This window comes from Stomoxys calcitrans, chromosome 5 (assembly GCF_963082655.1).
Source record: "Stomoxys calcitrans chromosome 5, idStoCalc2.1, whole genome shotgun sequence".
NCBI classification, from domain to species: domain Eukaryota; kingdom Metazoa; phylum Arthropoda; class Insecta; order Diptera; family Muscidae; genus Stomoxys; species Stomoxys calcitrans.
This window is the reverse complement of record NC_081556.1, coordinates 13,234,214-13,252,774: the sequence shown is the minus strand read 5'-3', so window position 1 is coordinate 13,252,774 and position 18,561 is coordinate 13,234,214. Positions and strand designations below refer to the sequence as shown.

At 36.7% G+C, this 18,561-nt stretch overlaps 1 protein-coding gene across 9 annotated transcripts in view; it reads right to left on the bottom strand.

The window, feature by feature from the left end:
- The window catches only part of LOC106088678 (kinesin-like protein unc-104), a 149,887-nt gene that overhangs the window by 71,333 nt on the left and 59,993 nt on the right, over positions 1 to 18,561 (bottom strand). For 6 of the 9 annotated variants that reach the window (XM_059370511.1, XM_059370512.1, XM_059370514.1 and 3 more), the window contains exon 1: positions 6,822 to 6,977. The exons of 1 other annotated variant lie outside the window; for it this stretch is intronic. The gene's annotated coding sequence lies outside the window, so the exon portion shown is untranslated. Of the gene's footprint in view, positions 1 to 6,821; positions 6,978 to 12,549; positions 13,000 to 18,561 lie in introns of those variants that run through there. 2 more of the 9 variants (XM_059370508.1, XM_059370509.1) reach the window with 2 other exon arrangements.

The window sequence follows — 18,561 nt, the reverse complement described above, 5'->3', positions numbered from 1 at the left end:
TTTTTCAAATTTCTCCCAAGACTTCAGGCATTCAAATGGGGATGAACCACTCAAAATTGACCGTTCTACATAGCACAAGCGAAATAGTCACCAGTTTTGCCGAAGAAACAGGCGACCATTCTGTAACACCCAAAAGGAAGAGAGATAGATTGATAAGTATACCGATGGACTCAAAATCTCTTTCTGATTCGATTTAGCTATGTTCGTCTGTCTGTCCGTCTGTCCATGTACAGGTCGCAATTTTCATCCGATAGTCATTAAATTTGGCACAAGCATTTTCTTGGAGGTATAGACGAAGCCATATATATACTCGTCCGATTTGGACTAAAATTGCAATTATATCGTTATTTGTAAACTGATTCTCACGAAATTTTGCACGGGGGGTTTTTTTATAAGTCTCAACTTTATTGGTGGATTTCAAAGAAATCGGTTCAGATTTAGATATAGCTCCCATATATATGTTCGTCCGATTTGGACTAGTATTGCAATAATTTGGTCATTTGTTAACCGATTCACACGCAAATTGGCACAAAGGATTCCCTTATGACCCCCGGTATTGCTATTGAATTTAATAGAAATCCGTTCAGATTTAGATGTAGCTCTCATATATATTTTCCTCCGATTTTGAATAATACTCAACAATTTAGTAATTTGTTAATCGATCTTCACAAAATTTGGCACGAAAGTTTCTCTTATAACTCTTCTGATGAATTTCATAGAAATTTGTTCAGTTTTAGATATACCTCCCATATATACGCATCTCCCGAATTTCACTTTAAAGGCCTTTGCTAAACCACTTATCAATCGATCATCTCAAAGATTTACTCTATGTGGTGTTTGGTGTGCAAAATGTGTTGGGCAGGCTACAATGATCGCGATTTCAGCCTTACCAAGGGTATCATCAGATTGTTATCCCATTAAAAGATTACATTATTTAATTTATTTCAGTCGAACAGTTTTCCGCTTAGACCTTTAGACGAATCACTGAGGCAAATATAAGTATTTGCAGGTTTTTAACTGTGAAATTGACATAATAGTGTACAGCTGGACGTTTATGACACGTGAAAGTTGCATATTTATAACAAGTGGCCGTTTATTGTTTAAATATCGTCTTTGTCCGAACATTAAATCTTGAAAATAATCGTTCAAGAATTTTAGGGTAACTTGAGTTAATATGAGACTGGAGGCCAAAACCTTTCACTTTTAGGTAAACATTAATTTATTCCCGTTTTCCCGGGATGTAAAGAGCCGGGAAATGTAAAACCCTAATTATAAGATAACATACGGCATCACTTTTCTCTGATACAACGGCCGGTTTTGAACGACCTTCACGGAATTCGACTTTGGGCGAACGTCGGCCACGACTGAATTAATTAGACTAGTTTTTTAGTGGTACAGGTTGGTGCTTCTTCGCTATACAATGATTAAAGTTCATTAATGCACTGTTGTCGTGATAATCCACGTCGAAAGTTGTGAAAAATGGTCGCAGGAAATTTTTTTCAAGTCGTACATCAAAACGTCCGAGTACGATTTTGCTAGAAAATAACTAAACTTTCCAACGGAAATTTATGATTGCACCCGGCAAAACTTGGTGTTGCCTAAACCAGAAACTTATATAGCGGCACTCGTAGAAAAAAGGCTCCATTGTGGTCAAGGAATTCACAAGTATATCTTTTCTGCAGATCGGTCGCCATGGAGAATAGGATATAATGTTCGCTGCTAGCGCTAAAGGCCTGGGTTCCATTTCGGTTAGGAAATCTACAATCATGTAAAACTTCATTACAAAAAGTGTCGCTCAGATGTACTCAGTTTCCTATCATAAAACTAAAACGTCGATGTATGAGAGATCTCTGTGAGACAGTTCCTCTCGGTGATTTTACTGTGAAGTTTAAGGGTAAATTTACTTTCGTACATCCTTTCTTGACAATAATCTGAACCAAAGCCTAAAATAAGGGAAGCTGTAAAAGTTAAGTCAACTTTAGTAAGGGTTAAATATAAGTAGGTCAAAGCAGTCAACACAAAACTAAAGATCTGCAAATTCAACATTCCATCCATTGAAAAATTCTATGGAAAGTCATTGCATTGCTGTGAGATGTCGTCGACAATGTTCCATCGTGTCAAGTCATGCATACGTTGATGTCGCACTCTCAGTACATGTGTTGCATTCTTGTGGCACTAATGTCAATTAAGAAATTGTCCGAATGAAAGAAGAGAGAACCAAGAGGTAATAAAACACCCCATATCAAATAACGTGCGATTCGCCCTTATAAGTGCATATGGGACTAAATATATATAAAATATATATCTAGCTTAGGTTTAAGTGGCAGTCTGCCATTAGACTCACTTAGACGTTTTCGTCCATTGTGATACCAACAGTAGAAGGAAGATGCCTTCTAGTTCCTACCATTGAACTATACAGGTCGCATTAAAAAGCCCAAAAACTTGTCCACTAAATCAAAAAAGTTCTCAAAGAAATGAGAACCTAAAGTGGAACTCTTTCTGACTGCCAGTGCAGGACACATACACACAGCAGATGTTCTATAGTCGTCCTCACAGCTTCGGCAAAAGTCGTTGCATGACTTTTGATGACTAAGACATCTGTTCCAGCCAGCGATATGAAAGCGTCACATTCCAGTCACATAATTTTGGAATGTCCACAACCCCCCCTTTGTCAACATCTATCATTCGTTGCCTTTCGGGCCTGATCCTGAAAACTTAGCTTACAAGTCGCTAGGGGCATACCCACAGATTCCAGTTCCCCTGGAATGTGTAGGTTAGGTTAGGTTGAAAAGAGTGTGCAGATATTAATCCGCCCCATGTCACTATGGGCATACATCTTAGCCAGTAATCCGCTTGTTGTGAGCTCTTAAAACTAAAAAACTAATACGTAACCTCGTAAAAGAAAAGTTTTAGGAATTCCGTGCTACTTACAAAATCCTTAATTGTTTTCCATACCACTACCCCAAGTTGGTTAATGTCTGATATCGTGTCCCCACACAAGTACCGGTGTCTGTTAGCCACGAAAGCCGGGCAATGACATAGGAAATGCTCCAACGTCTCATCATATTCCCCACATGCCCTACACATGCTATCACTTGCCGCACCGATTTTGCATAAGTGAGCTCGCAGCCCTATGTGTCCCGTTATGACACCAAAAGCTAAACTGACCTCCTTCTTACTTCGTTTCAATAATAGCCTCGTCATCTCACAATCCGGATCACCCCATAGAATTTTCGCCGTCCTATCGACTGTTTCGCTGTTCTACAGTGTTACATGCGCGTGTGACGTCCATTCCCTGGAATGTGTAAGGCAGTTCCTAGTCTCGCAAGCTCGTCCGCTCTACAATTCCGTGGGATATTTCTGTGGCCCGGCACCCAGAACAGTTCAATTTTGAACTGTTCAGCCATCTAGTTGAGAGCTCTGCGACAGTCGAGGGCGGTTTTTGAATTCAGAAATACGTTCTCCAGAGACATAATGGCTTCCTGGCTGTCTGAGAAGATATTTGTGGCAATCGGCGTTATGACATTATATCTTGGCCATTCCACCACTTCCTTAATTGCAAAGATCTCCGCTTAATACATACTACAGAGGTCCCGTAATCTATTCGATATAACCGGTCCTAGTTCCATAGAGTAAACGCCAAAGCCCACCTAGTCATCTGGTTTGGAACCATCCGTATAGAAGTCTATGTAACTTCTATTACCAAGGATATCGTAGCTCCAATGAGTTCTATCAGGAATAATGGTACAGTACTTTTTATCAAAAAGCGGCTCAGGCAATGTGTAATGCACACTGCCTGAAACAGCGGGCATTGTTTCAAAATAAACACAGCGTCCGCGGCCACCACTTGTCCAAAGAGAAAGCTCCCTTAGCCTCACAGCAGTGGTCGCAGCAATTTGTCTTGCCACAATGTCTAGAGGCATTAGGTGTAGCATTGAATTCAGTGTATCAGATGGTGTCGTTCTCAGTACGACTGTGATGTACAAATAAGTCATCCTTTGGATTGGTGAAATTTTGAAGCGCCGTCCACCTGACCACAACACCATATAGCATTATAGGTCTGACAACTGCAGTATATACCCAGAGCCCCTTTTGCCCACGGCTCTCTTGCATCTGTATAGGGCAATAATTGCTTTTCATGCCCTTTCCAAAATGTTGGATTCAAAGTTCAATATCCTGTTCATCAAAACACCAAGGTATTTTGCGCTCTCAATAAATAGAACATCCTCCGCTTTCAAGGAGACAGGTGTAACTGTAGTTATCTTGTTTCTCCTGCTGAAAAGAACTACTTCTGTCTTATACGGATTTACGCTTAGACCACTTTCGGTAGTTCAATTCGCGGTCACTCGTACAGTTTTCTGAAGTATATCTCAAAAAGTGCAGAGAAACTTTCCTCTAAAGGTCTAAACAGAATGAGCGCTTTGAGGAGCGTCGTTTAAAAAATGCAACTCCGCAAACATATGGCAAAAAAAACAACTCGCAAATGATAAAAAATTTTTAACTTTGACGACTAAAACACTATTTACGTGCGAGAGCACAGAATGACGCTTACTTTCAAGCTTTAAAGTTGAAATTTTTCAACTTTTCCGGGTTGTTTTTGTGGAATTTGTGTGCAGGGTTGCTTTTTAGCAACGCGACGCTCAAAAACAAAGCTCAACGTGCTCAGTGGACTTGTCCTTCTATTTGCATGCTGTGCCGAGACAGCCATCAAAGATTCCCAGTTCTACAAACTGTTGACAAGAATTACGTATGTAAATGGTAATTTTTTAGCTATTATCTTTTTGACAACACTGGTTTAAACAGCTCACACACGTTTAGTGTTTTGTTCAACTGTCAAACATCTTTAGTTTGGTCTATAATTAAACCATGAATCGTCTTACAAACGAACAGGTTTTTACGATCAGTTATGTAAGGTAAGGTAAGTAATGTAAGGTAAAGTTTTTAAGGTATGTTATGTAAGGTAAGGTTTGCAAGGTATGGTATGTAAAGTAAGGTATGTAATGTAAGGTATTTTATGTAAGGTAAGGTGTTTAATTAAAGTTATGAAAGGTAAGGGTTGTAAGGTAAGGTAAAATATTTAGGGTAAGGTATGCAAGATAAGCTATGTAAGGTAGAAAATGTAAGCAAAGTATGCAAGGTAAAAGGTAAGATAAGGTAAGGTATGTTAGGCATTTAAGGTAAAGTATGTAAGACAAAGTATGTTGGGTAAGATATGCCAGAAAAGGTATGTAAGGTAAGGAATGTAAAGGCAGATATGTAAGGTAAGATATGTAAGCTAAGTTATACAAGGTAAGACGTGTGAGGTAAGGTAAGTAAGGTATATTATGTAAGATGAAGTATATACATTATGTTACCTTACATCTAAGGTAAGGTATGTTAGGTAATTTTTGTGAGATAAGGTATGTAAGGTAAGGTATGCAAGGTAAGTTATGTAAGGTAAAGTATGTAAGATAAGGTATGTAAGACAAAGTACGTAAGGGAATGTATATAAGGTAAAAGGTAAGGTAAGGTAAAGCATGTAAGGTTATGTATGGTAAGGTATTAAAGGTAAGCTATGTTAGGTAAGGTATATACGGTATGGTAAAGTATGTACGGTAAGGTAAGTAAGATAAGGTGTGTAGGGAAAGGTATTCCAGAAAAGGTATATAAGGCAAGGAACGTAAGGTAAGACGAGACGTGTGAGGTAGGTAAAGTAAGTTTTGTAAGATAAATCATGTAATGTAGGGTAAAGAATGTAAGCTACCATGTAAGGTATGTATGTTAAGGTAAGGTATATACGGTAAGGTCAGGTATATAAGGTAAGGTAAGGTCGGATATATAAGGTAAATATATATATGTAAGGTAAGTATATAAGGTAAGGTAAAGTATAAAAGGCAAGCTATATAAGTTAACTTACCTTAATGTAAGGTATTTAAAGTAAGTTCTGTTGGGCAAGGTATGTAAGGTTAGGTATTTAAGGTAAATAATGTAAGGTTAGATATGTAAGGTAAAGTATACTATGGAAGTTATTTATGTTAAGGTAAGGAATATAAGACATGGTATATAAGGTAGGGTAAAGTATAAAAGGTATGCTATAGAAGGTATATAAGGGAAGGTAAGGTAAGGAATATAAGGTAATGCACATAATGTAAGGTATTCAAGGTAAGGTACGTAGTGAAAGGAATGCCAGAAGAGGTGTGTAAGGTAAGGTACGTAAGGTAAGGTATGTAAGGTAAGGTATGTAAGATAAGGTATATAAGGTAAGGCATGTAAGGTAAGGTAAGGTATGTAAGGTAAGGTATGTAAGGTAAGGTATGTAAGGTAAGGTATGTAAGGTAAGGTAAGTTGAGTAAGGTATTTAAGGTAAGGCAAGCTGTGTAAAGAGGTTATATAAGGTATGTAAGGTAACGTATTGAAGGCGAGGAATGTAAGGTACATAAGGTAAGGTAAGGTACAAGCCTCTATATGGCTTAATTTTCGTCCAATTTCATCGAAATTTGGCGCAAGGACTGAACTGACTTCCAACATCCGTGCAGACTATGATCCGAATCGGTCTATATACTGATATAGGCCCTTAAATGCAGATACCCTAATATAAATTCTTGAGACCATCTATTCTGATTTGATTGTTACAAAATACTTGCCAAATGTCAAGACATTATTCCCTATTAACTGTTTGTTTCTTTTTGTCTTTTTGATTACAGCCCATCATGTGAATCAATACATATCTTAGTGCTCTTGAGTCGTTTAAAGAAAAAAGAAATTGCGATTTTCGCAGTGGACAAGTTTTCAATAAACCTTTAAATCTTTATACATTAAAGAGTAGATTTCCCTTTAATTACCTTTTATTTTGTTTGTTTTAGTTAATCCAAAGCATGAAAATCATTTATATTGACTGCATTTGTCTTCCTTTGATATTTGATTTTATTTTCAGTTAGGAAAAAACACAATTCAACACTGCACTTATTTGCAACTTTTTTTCGTATTTTCTGAAAACACTAAACCAATAAATAATTTAAACACTGCAAATATTAGTATCTCACTTAGATATCGTAGGATGAGATTTTAAGGATGTTTCCTTAAAATTTATTTTATGGGGGATATAATGAATTTCGCAACATGCACATTTAGACGTTAAATGAAAGAAAACGAAATTTGACAAAAAAATATATAGATTACAAAATAAAATAAAACATAGTATGAAATAATCAAAACAATATTAGTAAGTTAAGGTTAAGACTTTAGAAGTTTATGCAGGAAAATATTTTTTCTATTCATGGTAAACAAAAATTGCAAATTTTTCCACGAGCATAAATAACATTAAGGAACAGGGGCAGAACTTTTCACTATCAATAAATATGAAAGTAAAATGGCAGAGTATACTGAACACTTTACACTTTCATAAATGATGTTTGTATACTATTATCAACCAGTGCTGGCACCTCGTAAAATTAAAAATTGGAACTAAAAAAGACCTCAGAGTTTTTGTACCTTTTCTATCCAAAATGTAAAGGGTGATTTTTTAGCTATTATATTTTTGGCATCACTGTTTTAAACACCTCACACACATTTTGTATTTTGTTTCACTGTCAAACCTCTTCAGTTTGGTCTATAATTTAACCAGAAATCGCCTTTTATTATCAAAATTCGTGCTCTTTTAAGAAGGTTCATCGCGTGCTTCTTCGTCTTCAGCGACGAAGCTCATTTTTGGCTCAATGGGTATGCAAATAAGCTGAATTGTCGATATTGAATATCAGCCAGAAGCACTGCAAGAGCTGCCAATGCATCCAAAAAGTCACAGTTTTGGTGCAGTTTATGGGCTGGAGGCATCATTGGACCGTACTTCTTTAAAGATGAGGCGAATCGTAACGTAATTGTGAATGAATGGTGAGCGCTACCGTGAGATGATATCCCAAAAAGCAAGAGCTTGACTTGCATGACATGTGGTTTTAACAAGACGATGCAACATGTTACACAGCAAGCGTAACAATGGACTTATTTAGAGGCGAGTTGGTTGAACATTTTATTTCACTTTTGGGACCGGCCATTTGGCCGCCTAGATCGTGCGATTTAACGCCTTTAGACTATTTAATGTCTATACCAGGGATGGAAAAGTCTGTACAAATCAGGGGATTGGTTTATATGGGGACTATATCTGTTTATAGGCTGATTTGGATCATTCGTGGCATGGATTTTGAAAGTCATATGAAAATTGAGGCTTCTAAAGCCCAACAAACCAAATCCGGGGATTAGTTTATAGGGGGCTATATTTGTTTATAGACCGATTCGGATCATACTTAGCATGGATGTTGGAAGTCCTAACTCAGCAAATTGGATGAAATTTTAGGCTTCTAGGGGCTCAAGAAATCAAATCGGGCGATCATACTTAGCATGGATGTTGAAAATCATATCTCAAGTCTTTGTTTCCAACTTCAGACACATCGGATGAAAATTGAGGCTTCTAAAGCCCAACAAATCAAATCCGGGGATCGGTTTATATGGGGCCTATACCTGTTTATAGAAAATCATATCTCAAGTCTTTGTTCTCAAGAAGTCAAATCGGGAGATCGGTTAATATGGGGGCTATGACCAAATCTGAACCGATATGACCCATTTGCAATCCTCAATGACCTACGTCAATAAGAAGAATCTGTGTAGAATTTCAAGCGGCTAGCTTTACGCGTTCGAACAATACCCTAATTTCGACACATGGACGGACGCACATGGCTAGTTAGACTCACAATGTCGAGAGGATCCAGAGCATGTATACTTTATGGGTGCGCTGATCAATATTTTGAGGTGTTACAAACGGAATGACTAGATTAGTATACCCCCATCCTATGGTGGTGGGTATAATAACGGTATTGTGGAGTCGTTAACATTTTTTTTTATTTAACCTTTTAGAAATCTTTATTAAAAAAATAAAAGTACTCTTTTGGCCCAAAAAAATACATTTTTAGTACCATTTAAAAAATTTTATTTTCCATCCCTGGTCTACACAAACAAGCCCGCTTCAAATGAAGCATTGAAAGACAACATTGAAGCATTCATTCGTGAGATACCGACGGAAACGCTGGAAAGAGTGTGCCAAAATTTGACTAAGCGAATTCCATTAACATTTCCATGAAATAATCTTCATTCGTACTATTGATTCAATTTAAGATTTTATGTGTTTTTTATACCCTAAACCACTACTGTGGTACAGGGTATTAAAAATTTGTGAATTTGTTTGTAACATCCAGAAGGAACAGAGACCCATTGATAAGTATACCGGGCGACTCAGAATCACTTTCTGATTCGATTTAGCTATGTCCGTCTGTCTGTCCATGTTAATTTGTGCACAAACTACAGGTCGCAATTTTCATACGATCTTCTTTAAATTTAGTACAGGTATGTTTCCTGGCCTAGAGACGAAGCCTATTGGAATTAGAAAAAATCGGTTCAGATTTAGATATAGCTCCCATATATATGTTCGTCCGATTTGCAGTAATAATACAATAAAATCGTCAGTTGGTTACCGATTCCCTAAAAATTTGGCAGGAAGGAGTTTATCTTGAGTGTTGACATTAATGGTGAATTTGAAAGAAATCGGTTCAGATTTAGATATAGCTCTCATATATATATCGACCGATTTTTACTCCTAGAGCCACTGCAAGCGCATTTAACCAATCTTGCCAAAATTTTGTTCAACGTTTTCCTCGACGACTTCCACAATATCCGGTTTGGTCGAAATCGGTTCAGATTTAGATATAGCTCCCATATATATGTTCGTCCGATTTGCAGTAATATTGCAATAAAATGGTTATTTGTTAATCCATTCCCTCGAAATTTAGGAGGAAGGATTTTGTCTTGACTCTCGGCATTACTGGTGTATTTGATAGAAATCGGTTCAGATTTAGATATAGCTCTCATATATATACATCGTCCGATTTTTAATCCTAGACCCAATGCAAGCGCATTTATTAACCAATATTCGCGAAATTTTGTACAACGCCATCTTCGACGACTTCCACAATATCCATAAAGTTTGATCGAAATCGGTTCAGATTTTGAAATAGCTTTTACATATATGTTCATCCGATTTTGAGAAATATTGCAATAAAGTGTTCAATTGTCAACCGATTTTCTCGAAATCTAGCAGCAAGGATTTTCTTATGATTCCTAATATCACTGGTGAATTTCATAGAAACCAGTCCAGATTTAGGGTAGATGTAGGGTATTATAATATATAGGGTAGATGTAGGGTATTATAAAGACGGCACCGCCCGACTTTTGCCTTTCCTTACTTGTTTTTTATGACTTTCCTATAGCTCTTAAAAAATCCCCCTTTATATACAGGTAGAATCTATAGGAGCGTTTTTTAAGCGGTCTTTCCCAGATCCTGCTCGCTAATACCTTCTTTTAATTGATTTCTTTTACGGATATTTATATTCTACTCATCACTACATATCTTTCTTTTGATACCTATGTTGCTTAGGCTAATGAGTTTTTAAATTATCCAAGCTCCACATAGGTCCGATTTGTATTTCCAACATATTCGTCATGATCCCATCAAAATCTTTTATTGGATATCCATATTACAAAGGTTGAGGCATTTCTCCGCCCGGCCGGTTTTAGGTCTTAGTACGGCCCAAGAGCCTTTGTCCCAAAAATAAATTTCAGATTCATGACCAGCATTCAAAACTTAGCTTTTTACCATCACAATCCAGAAGTGCAGTTTCTCGATATGCATCTTGGTGATGCATATTCATGAATAACGAATAACTTGGCAATACCATTATTGATTGGATGCAGTTGTTCTAGTGTCATACAAAGAAATAATATGAGTATATCCTCATTATTACTGCAGTAGCAAGGCCTGTAATCATATACTAGCATCACATCATTTATCACCATAAGAGCACATGACAAAGGCTATGTAATGCTGATAACTAAGGACATGTTGTGAAAGCACTTCAATATGTATATTCCAGATGCCAGCTGGTAGGCGTTCATAAAAAAAAATTTTCCGCCTTCGCAACAACACTTTAGCCTTTGGCCTGAAACCAAGTGGGCGTATGTACACTGTAGTGAATTTTGTAGCGATTTATTATTCATAGTTTATAAGATGTTAGCCTTTCTAATTAAAGCTTCTTGTTATTTTTGTTCTTGAGGCGACATATAAACTTGTAACAATAAATAACTGTCTTCAATCTACGACAAGTCCCAAAATTGTTACTTATAATACCCTTTCAGATAATAAAAATAAGCCTCAAGTCATTCATCTCTCCTCCTGTCAGAATGAGGGGACAATAACAATAACATATGATTTTCTCCCCGTTTATTAGTCATAAAGACATTAAATGGCAAGCAAAGAAAGAAAGCAAAAACAAAGATGATGAGAGTCTGTTTGTTTGTCTGTCTGTCTGTCTCTTATGCTAAAGCTGATAGTCATATACTTTAATATTGTTTTTGTTGTGATTGTTATGGATGGATGGCACAAGGAGACAACCAAATATCATACTACAAGTTAAGCCACCAACAACATCCCTTTATCCCTGTGTTAGTGTTTTTTGATGTTGTTGTTTTTGTTTTTTTTTTTGCCTATACATATTATCTTGACCTTTATTAATAAATTTTCATGTTATCTCTATACTACAGACTTACTACACACAGAGATGACTATTAAGTGAGAGAGCACCAGGGTGAGCGATAGAGAGAGAGAGAGAGAGCAATTTAAGTCTTTGTTTTGTAAGTATAAAGACAACTAGAGTAAGAGAGCCTTACTTTGGCCTCAACAAACCCAATGTGGGAGTAAGTGAGCCAGTGGTTGGTTATTGTGATTTAATATAACAACATTTAATTAAAGAGTATTACTAACAAGTATTCTCTTACTCTGCTTGGGGTGAAGGCATATCATTAGCCACGGCAAGTTTAGAATAAGAGCATTTTAAAAATACCCTACAAATCTCCTAACTTTATAGAGAGGGGACAATCAACACTCCTACAATTTTCCACAGATACCCATGAAATGGAAAAGAAAATGTATAATAATCTATACTAGAAATAGAAAGAAAAATAGCAAAAATGCAAAAAAAAAAGAAAATTAACCAATAAAAATTTTGATGAATTTTGTTATGATTTTTGAAGTGTTGTTTTTTTTTTTTTAAATTAGCAATTTAGTTTCTCTTGCTTTTACCAATTCTTATTTTTTTTAAGTATGTAGTTTGGTATTTGTTTTTGGTTGCTTATTGGGGAAATTGTAAAAATATTGGCTGTTTGTCTTTAATAAAATGTTGCGATTTTAAAACAACATTCGAGGCTGTCGTTGTGGTGGTGGTTGTTGAGGTGGTGGTGGAAACAGCATTAATTGTTGTATTGAAAAAATTTTGGACTTGGAAATCAATCAATTGCAGCAACGATTTCTGTTGTGTGGTGGCACAGATCAGTAACAAAATTAAAATTGTTGTTAAAATCAAGGAAAATATTAAAAAATATCCAAATGCGCACATTAGAAGACCAAAAGCCAGGAGAGAAAAAAACACAAAGGCCAGAATAAAACAAAAGCCTTAGAAAATTCCTTTTTTTTACTTTGTAATTTTAAGAAAACTTTTCCATATAAATTCACTAGCACTTGCACACACACGCACAATTTTTCCTTTCCTTCTTCAAGTATTATACAGAAAAACGAAAATTTTTTTCCTTTTTGCTCGTTGCCAGTTGAGGGACTTTTTCACTTTCCTCGCTTTATGTATCTGTATTTCACTTTTGCCTTTTTAAAAAAATTAGTTTTACACCATATTTTATGGATTTATTTCAAATAAATCTCCAGATTTTCTCTTTTTGGGGTATGAAAAAAAATTTTTTTTAAAGGTATTATGAAAAAATCTTCAACCCGTTGCCGTTTTATGATTCACTCTACTTTGATTAGTAGGATTTTAGCTCTTTTTTTGCTTGCTTCTCAACTTTTTTCTTGTTTTTTGGTTCGTTTAATCGTATCGTCACGGCCGTGTTGTATACCCAATAAGGGTAGAATTCGTTTTGAAACCTACGACTAGTCGACTGACTTATGCCACCTCACAAGAGGGCAACAAAATAGCTGCTGTCAGCTTTTGTGGGGGTTATAGAGACAAATCGTATGTGTGCTCACACACACACATCCCAACATACCAAAACGAGAGTCACAGCCAGTCAGCTGAGAGTGCAATAACAGTAAACACCCCTGTAAGGCGCAGGCGCTAAAAGCAACACGCATAACTGTCAAAGTCTTAGCAATAAAAAAAAATCAAAAGAAATATCGAAAGCAGATAAAAAAAATCTATAGAAACTACTTTTATGCATATGATGAACATAAAGCCTTTTCTAATTCTTTTATTTTTATTAACACTTTTTTGTTGCCCTAAGTTGCTTTCTTTGTCTTTAACCACGAACTATTGTTGCCATATCTAGCCATAAGTCTTTACTCTCTTTTATGATTCTCCCCCAAAAGTTCTCTTTGTTCTAAAAGTCTTGTTATTGTTGTTATTATTTCTTTTTTCTTTCATCATTTCCATGTCCTTTGTCATAATAACAAAGCCAACGCATAGCAAAAAGTCCTTATAAATATCTATACGAAATTTTTAAAATAGTATCCTGCCTTGCAAAGGTGGTATTGGAGGTGAGTGTAACATGAAATTGATTTGGTTAGTAATTAAGTCAGACAAGCAGCCATCAGTCTGGGTAAAAACAAATCTGTTTTATAACTCTCATCCCAATGTAGAAGAACAAGAACACAATAATGGGAAATATTTCCAATTACGCAAATAAATTAGAAATTTTAAGATACTACAGGTAGAGAGAAGTCCACCGTGGTGCAGATAGAAGTAAGTTTGCCTGTGACGGCGAAGGCCTGGGTTGAAATCGGTGGTTCAGCGATTAATGCAAGGGGAGGTATGCAGTAAAACTTCTCTGGAAATTGGAGTCGTTCAGCGGCACACCGTTCGGACTCGGCATAAACATTATATCCATAATCGCCAAAGGATGTTAGAAGGCTACTAAGGTAGCGAGTTCGAATGAAGTCGCAGTGCATTGGTTGAATGACTAAATCGATGAACACCGACGTTTTTGTATCCGAAAGAGACCAGAGCTAACACAAAACCGCAACAGAAGCAGAACTTACACAGTGTAAGGAGGCAAACATGACACTCGGTTACGCCATGAGCAGAAGTAGCAAAGAATAAATAAAAGCACTTTAAGTTCGGCGTGGTTAAATCTTGTATACCCTCCACCAGGGATCTCATATGACAAGTTCTGGGAATGATTTCTTCATATATATAGGAGATACATTTACATGTGCAGATGAACCGTACTTTTCATGACTATGAGAAGTTATACAAAAACAAGTAAAAACGTGCTAATGGGTACCCACCACCGTGGATTCCGCTAAAAATTTGCCTTTTTAACTCACTACGTTTTTGAACTATTTTTAAAAAACAATCAAATCAATACCGGATGAAAACTGAGGATTTTAGGGACTCATGAAGTCAAATCCGGAGATCGGTTTGAATGGGGTCTATTCGGATCATACTTGACACGGACGCTGAAAGCTGTAGCAGAAGTCTTCGTTTCAAATTTAAGCCATATCGGATGAAAACTGAGAATTTTAGGGACTCAAGAAATGAAATCCGGAAATCGGTTTGTATGGGAGCTATATCAGTTTATAGACCTATTTGGATCATACTTGTCAATGATGTTGGAAGTCATAACAGAAGTTCTTGTGCGAAGGTTCAGCTACAACGGAGAAAAACTAAGACTGCTAGGGGCTCAAGAAGTCAAATCCGGGGATCGGTTTTTAAGAGGGCAATATCATTTTATAGACCGATTCGGATCATGCTCGGCAATGATGTGGGAAGTCAGAACAAAAGTCCTTGTGCCAAATTTCCGCTAAATCGGAGAAAAACTAAGACTGCTAAAGGCTCAAGAAGTCAAATCCGAGGATCAGTTTTCAAGAGGGCTATATCATTTTTTAGACCGATTCGGATCAGGCTGGGCAGTGATGTGGGAAGTCAGAACATAAGTCCTTGTGCCAAATTTCCGCTAAATCAGAGAAAAACTAAAACTTCTAGGGGCTCAAGAAGTCAAATCCGGGAATCAGTTTGTATGGGGGCTATATCAGTTTATAAACCGTTTCGTATCATGCAATGATGTTGGAGTCCAGAATGAAAGTCCTTGTGCAAAATTGCAGCTAAATCGGAGAAAAACTAAAGCTTCCAGCGGCTCAAGAAGTCAAATCCGGGAATCGGTTTGTATGGGCGCTATATCATTTTATAGACCGATTCGGATCACTGATGTTGGAAGTCGGAACCCAAGTTGTTCTGCCCAATTCCAGCCAAATCAGATGAAAACGTAGGTCTTTGGGGGCTCAAGAAGTCAAAACTGGTGATCGCTTTATATGGGGGCTATATCGAAATCTAAACCTACATGGCTATCGCCTACGACCTACATCGAAAAGACATTTTTTTGTCGAATTTCTACCTGAAATGGATTTTTACGCATTCGCTATCAGTTCTTCATCCCAAAGAATTTGTTCTCCCCAGGCAAAAGTCGAAAATCGTGCAAATTTGCTCAAATTACTAAAAATGCTATCAACATTTCAAATTTTGCTTTTCCTAACCCAAATATACTTCGAGTTGCTGTAACTTCTAAAATTTCGCAAATTAGATTACACCAATAGATTTGTAAAGAAAATCTCTATTCATAGTGGTATGTCTTTTTTCATAGTGGAACTCAAACATATTTAAGCATTTTATCTCTAATAATTAACCAGCGGACGATTTTCAACTTTTATCATAGGGTACCCCCCTTACAAATTTTCAAAAATTTTATATCGACATTTTTTGTCGAATTTCTAACTGAAATGGATTTTTATGCATTCGCTAAGCGTTTTTAATCCAAAATATTTTGGTCTCCCTAGTCAAAAGTCGAAAATCGAGCAAATTTTCTCAAATTACTAAAAATCCTATCAACATTTCAAATTTTGCTTTTCCTAACCCAAATGAAACTCGAGATGCTGTAACTTCTACATTTTTTCGAATTTCGCAAACTAGATTGTACCAATAGATTTGTGAAGAAAATCTCTTTTCATAGTGGTGTCACTCGTTTTAATACTCAAACATAATAAAGTCTTTTTTCTCTAATAATTAGCAAGCGGACGATTTTCTACTTTTATCATAGGGTCCCCCATATTAAATTTTCCAAATTTTTTATAATTTTTTTTTCGAATTTCTAACTGAAATGAATTTTGATGCATTCGTTATATGTTCTCAATCCAAAGTAATTTGGCGTCCCTAGTCAAAAATCGAATTTTAAGCCAAATAGAACCAACGAAGCCTACGCTTGCTGTACAAAGCACTTAACTGAACTTCCAAACAGAATCCACTATGGAGGATAGTCGACAGAACATGGTAAGCATTTGACACTACAAATGAAACGATGACAAGTAAATCAGATGGACCTTTAGGCTAAGCTACTATAAATGTCAATGGATCAGTAAAAACAAAGATGATGTAAGCTTCTATGTGAAGCAGGCTGAACGCGGACACGGATAATTTTGCAAGCTCCTATACAGAATGGAAAAATGAAGCTCAACGTTATACATCGACGAAGAAGAAGAGGTGGTAGAAGATACAGACGACATCCTCGATGCTGGTGCAACAGATGGTCACAAATAGAGAATTATGTGGAAGAAATAAGAGCAGACAACATAAAAAATATAGATGAGCAACGAGCAGGATAGATGAAGATCCATAGCAAGTTTTGTCAAGGAGATACTCAGGGCGAAGAAAATAATATTGCGATTATCAACTCCCTCAGAACCCATGATTAATTCCATGTTTTCAATATGTTACAAACGTTATGACGATGTTAGCACAACCCCATCCTATGTTGGAGAACAAATAGACTAAACCCTCCGTTTTAATAAATATACTTACAAATTCTGAATTTCTAGGAGACCGTTACCTGAAAGATAAAAGAAAAGAAATTACATTTACTATCACATTATAGGCCATGTGGAATCTTAAATTTAAAAAGTATATCTAACTCGGCAATATGCTATTCTTATTTTCTTATTGTTTTTAAGTGGGTTTTATGTAACTTCTAATATTTAAAATCAATTTGCTTACGAAAATGCGCGCAAATGCTTATGTAACTCTGGTTCAAACCCACCTAGATGCATACTACTTTCGAAGGGAGACCTTGTTCGGCACCACGAGATGTTAAACCTGGGGCGCGGACATGAACAAGACAATTGATCGAACGTCTCATTCTCCTACTCATCTAGACTGCTTTTACAGTAACCACTATGCCGCAGGGTCTATGCGACATTCCCAGATGGTCGCCATAACGTCTATCGCACATTGCGCGGTAATGATGCCTTTCATAGTGCTGACCGACGATTTGCCAGAGAGTTACGTCAATGGGACAACCGCGTATAGATTCTCACCTTACCACAGACTACGCGCTGGTCATACTTTCTACTAGATTCAGTAGCGCCATAAATGTGTACGTGACCACCCTATTTTGGTATTACAACGGGATTTCCAGATTAGAATAGCAGGATTTGGCGGGAAAAGAATTCTTAACTAAAAAAACCATTGGCCTAAAATCAAGAAGAGCCGACATTTTGTTGCCAGACTCCATAGTGGATAGATGTCCGTGCAAAACTTCAAAAAGATCTGGTGAATAATGTACATAATATGGCGATTGGAGTCAATATTGGTCGTACGAACCGATATCGACTAAATTTTGTAGACATATTGGGTTGCCCAAAAAGTAATTGCGGATTTTTAAAGTAAATGCATTTTTAATAAAACTTAGAATGAACTTTAATCAAATATACTTTTTTTATACTTTTTTTCTAAAGCAAGCTAAAATTAACAGCTGATAACTGACAGAAGAAAGAATGCAATTACAGAGTCACAAGCTGTAAAAAAATTTGTCAACGCCGACTATATGAAAAATCCGCAATTACTTTTTGGGCAACCCAATAGTTGTGTCAATTTTTGGAACGATTGGTTAATAATCGCTCTTACAGTTCCTCTATATCAAGTCTGATTTTTTTTAGGAGCAATGTTTTTTGGTGTGGTGTCTAAAGCTGTGCACGTTAGTCGTGAGTTGTCGTGTCGGAGTCATGTGATACGTGAGTGAGTTTCAAATCCAATCATGTGAACGTGATTGAATTAAAATTCTTCATGCGTATGCTGAGTGCGTGACATCATGCTCACGACACTAATAACGACTCATGACACACTCACGAGAAGCTCACGAAGGAAATCGCGACTAAAGGAAATCGCGACTAAAGGTTAAAAAACAACGAAAAACGAAATTTTTTGCAAGACCTCTGTCCACAGATGCATTAAAAATGAAAAGAGCAAATAAGAGGTCATGCAGGGCCGATACATTTATAAAGGTACGCACAAGTGCTGAATTATTTTAGACGCATGGAATACAAATCCTTTTAGCCGGGAAAGCGAATCTTAAATAGTGACAGGTAACCTGTGACCTTGCGCAATCTTCCCTGCTCATCTATGGTACGAAGAATGATACTTTAGCCGTATTCGACCT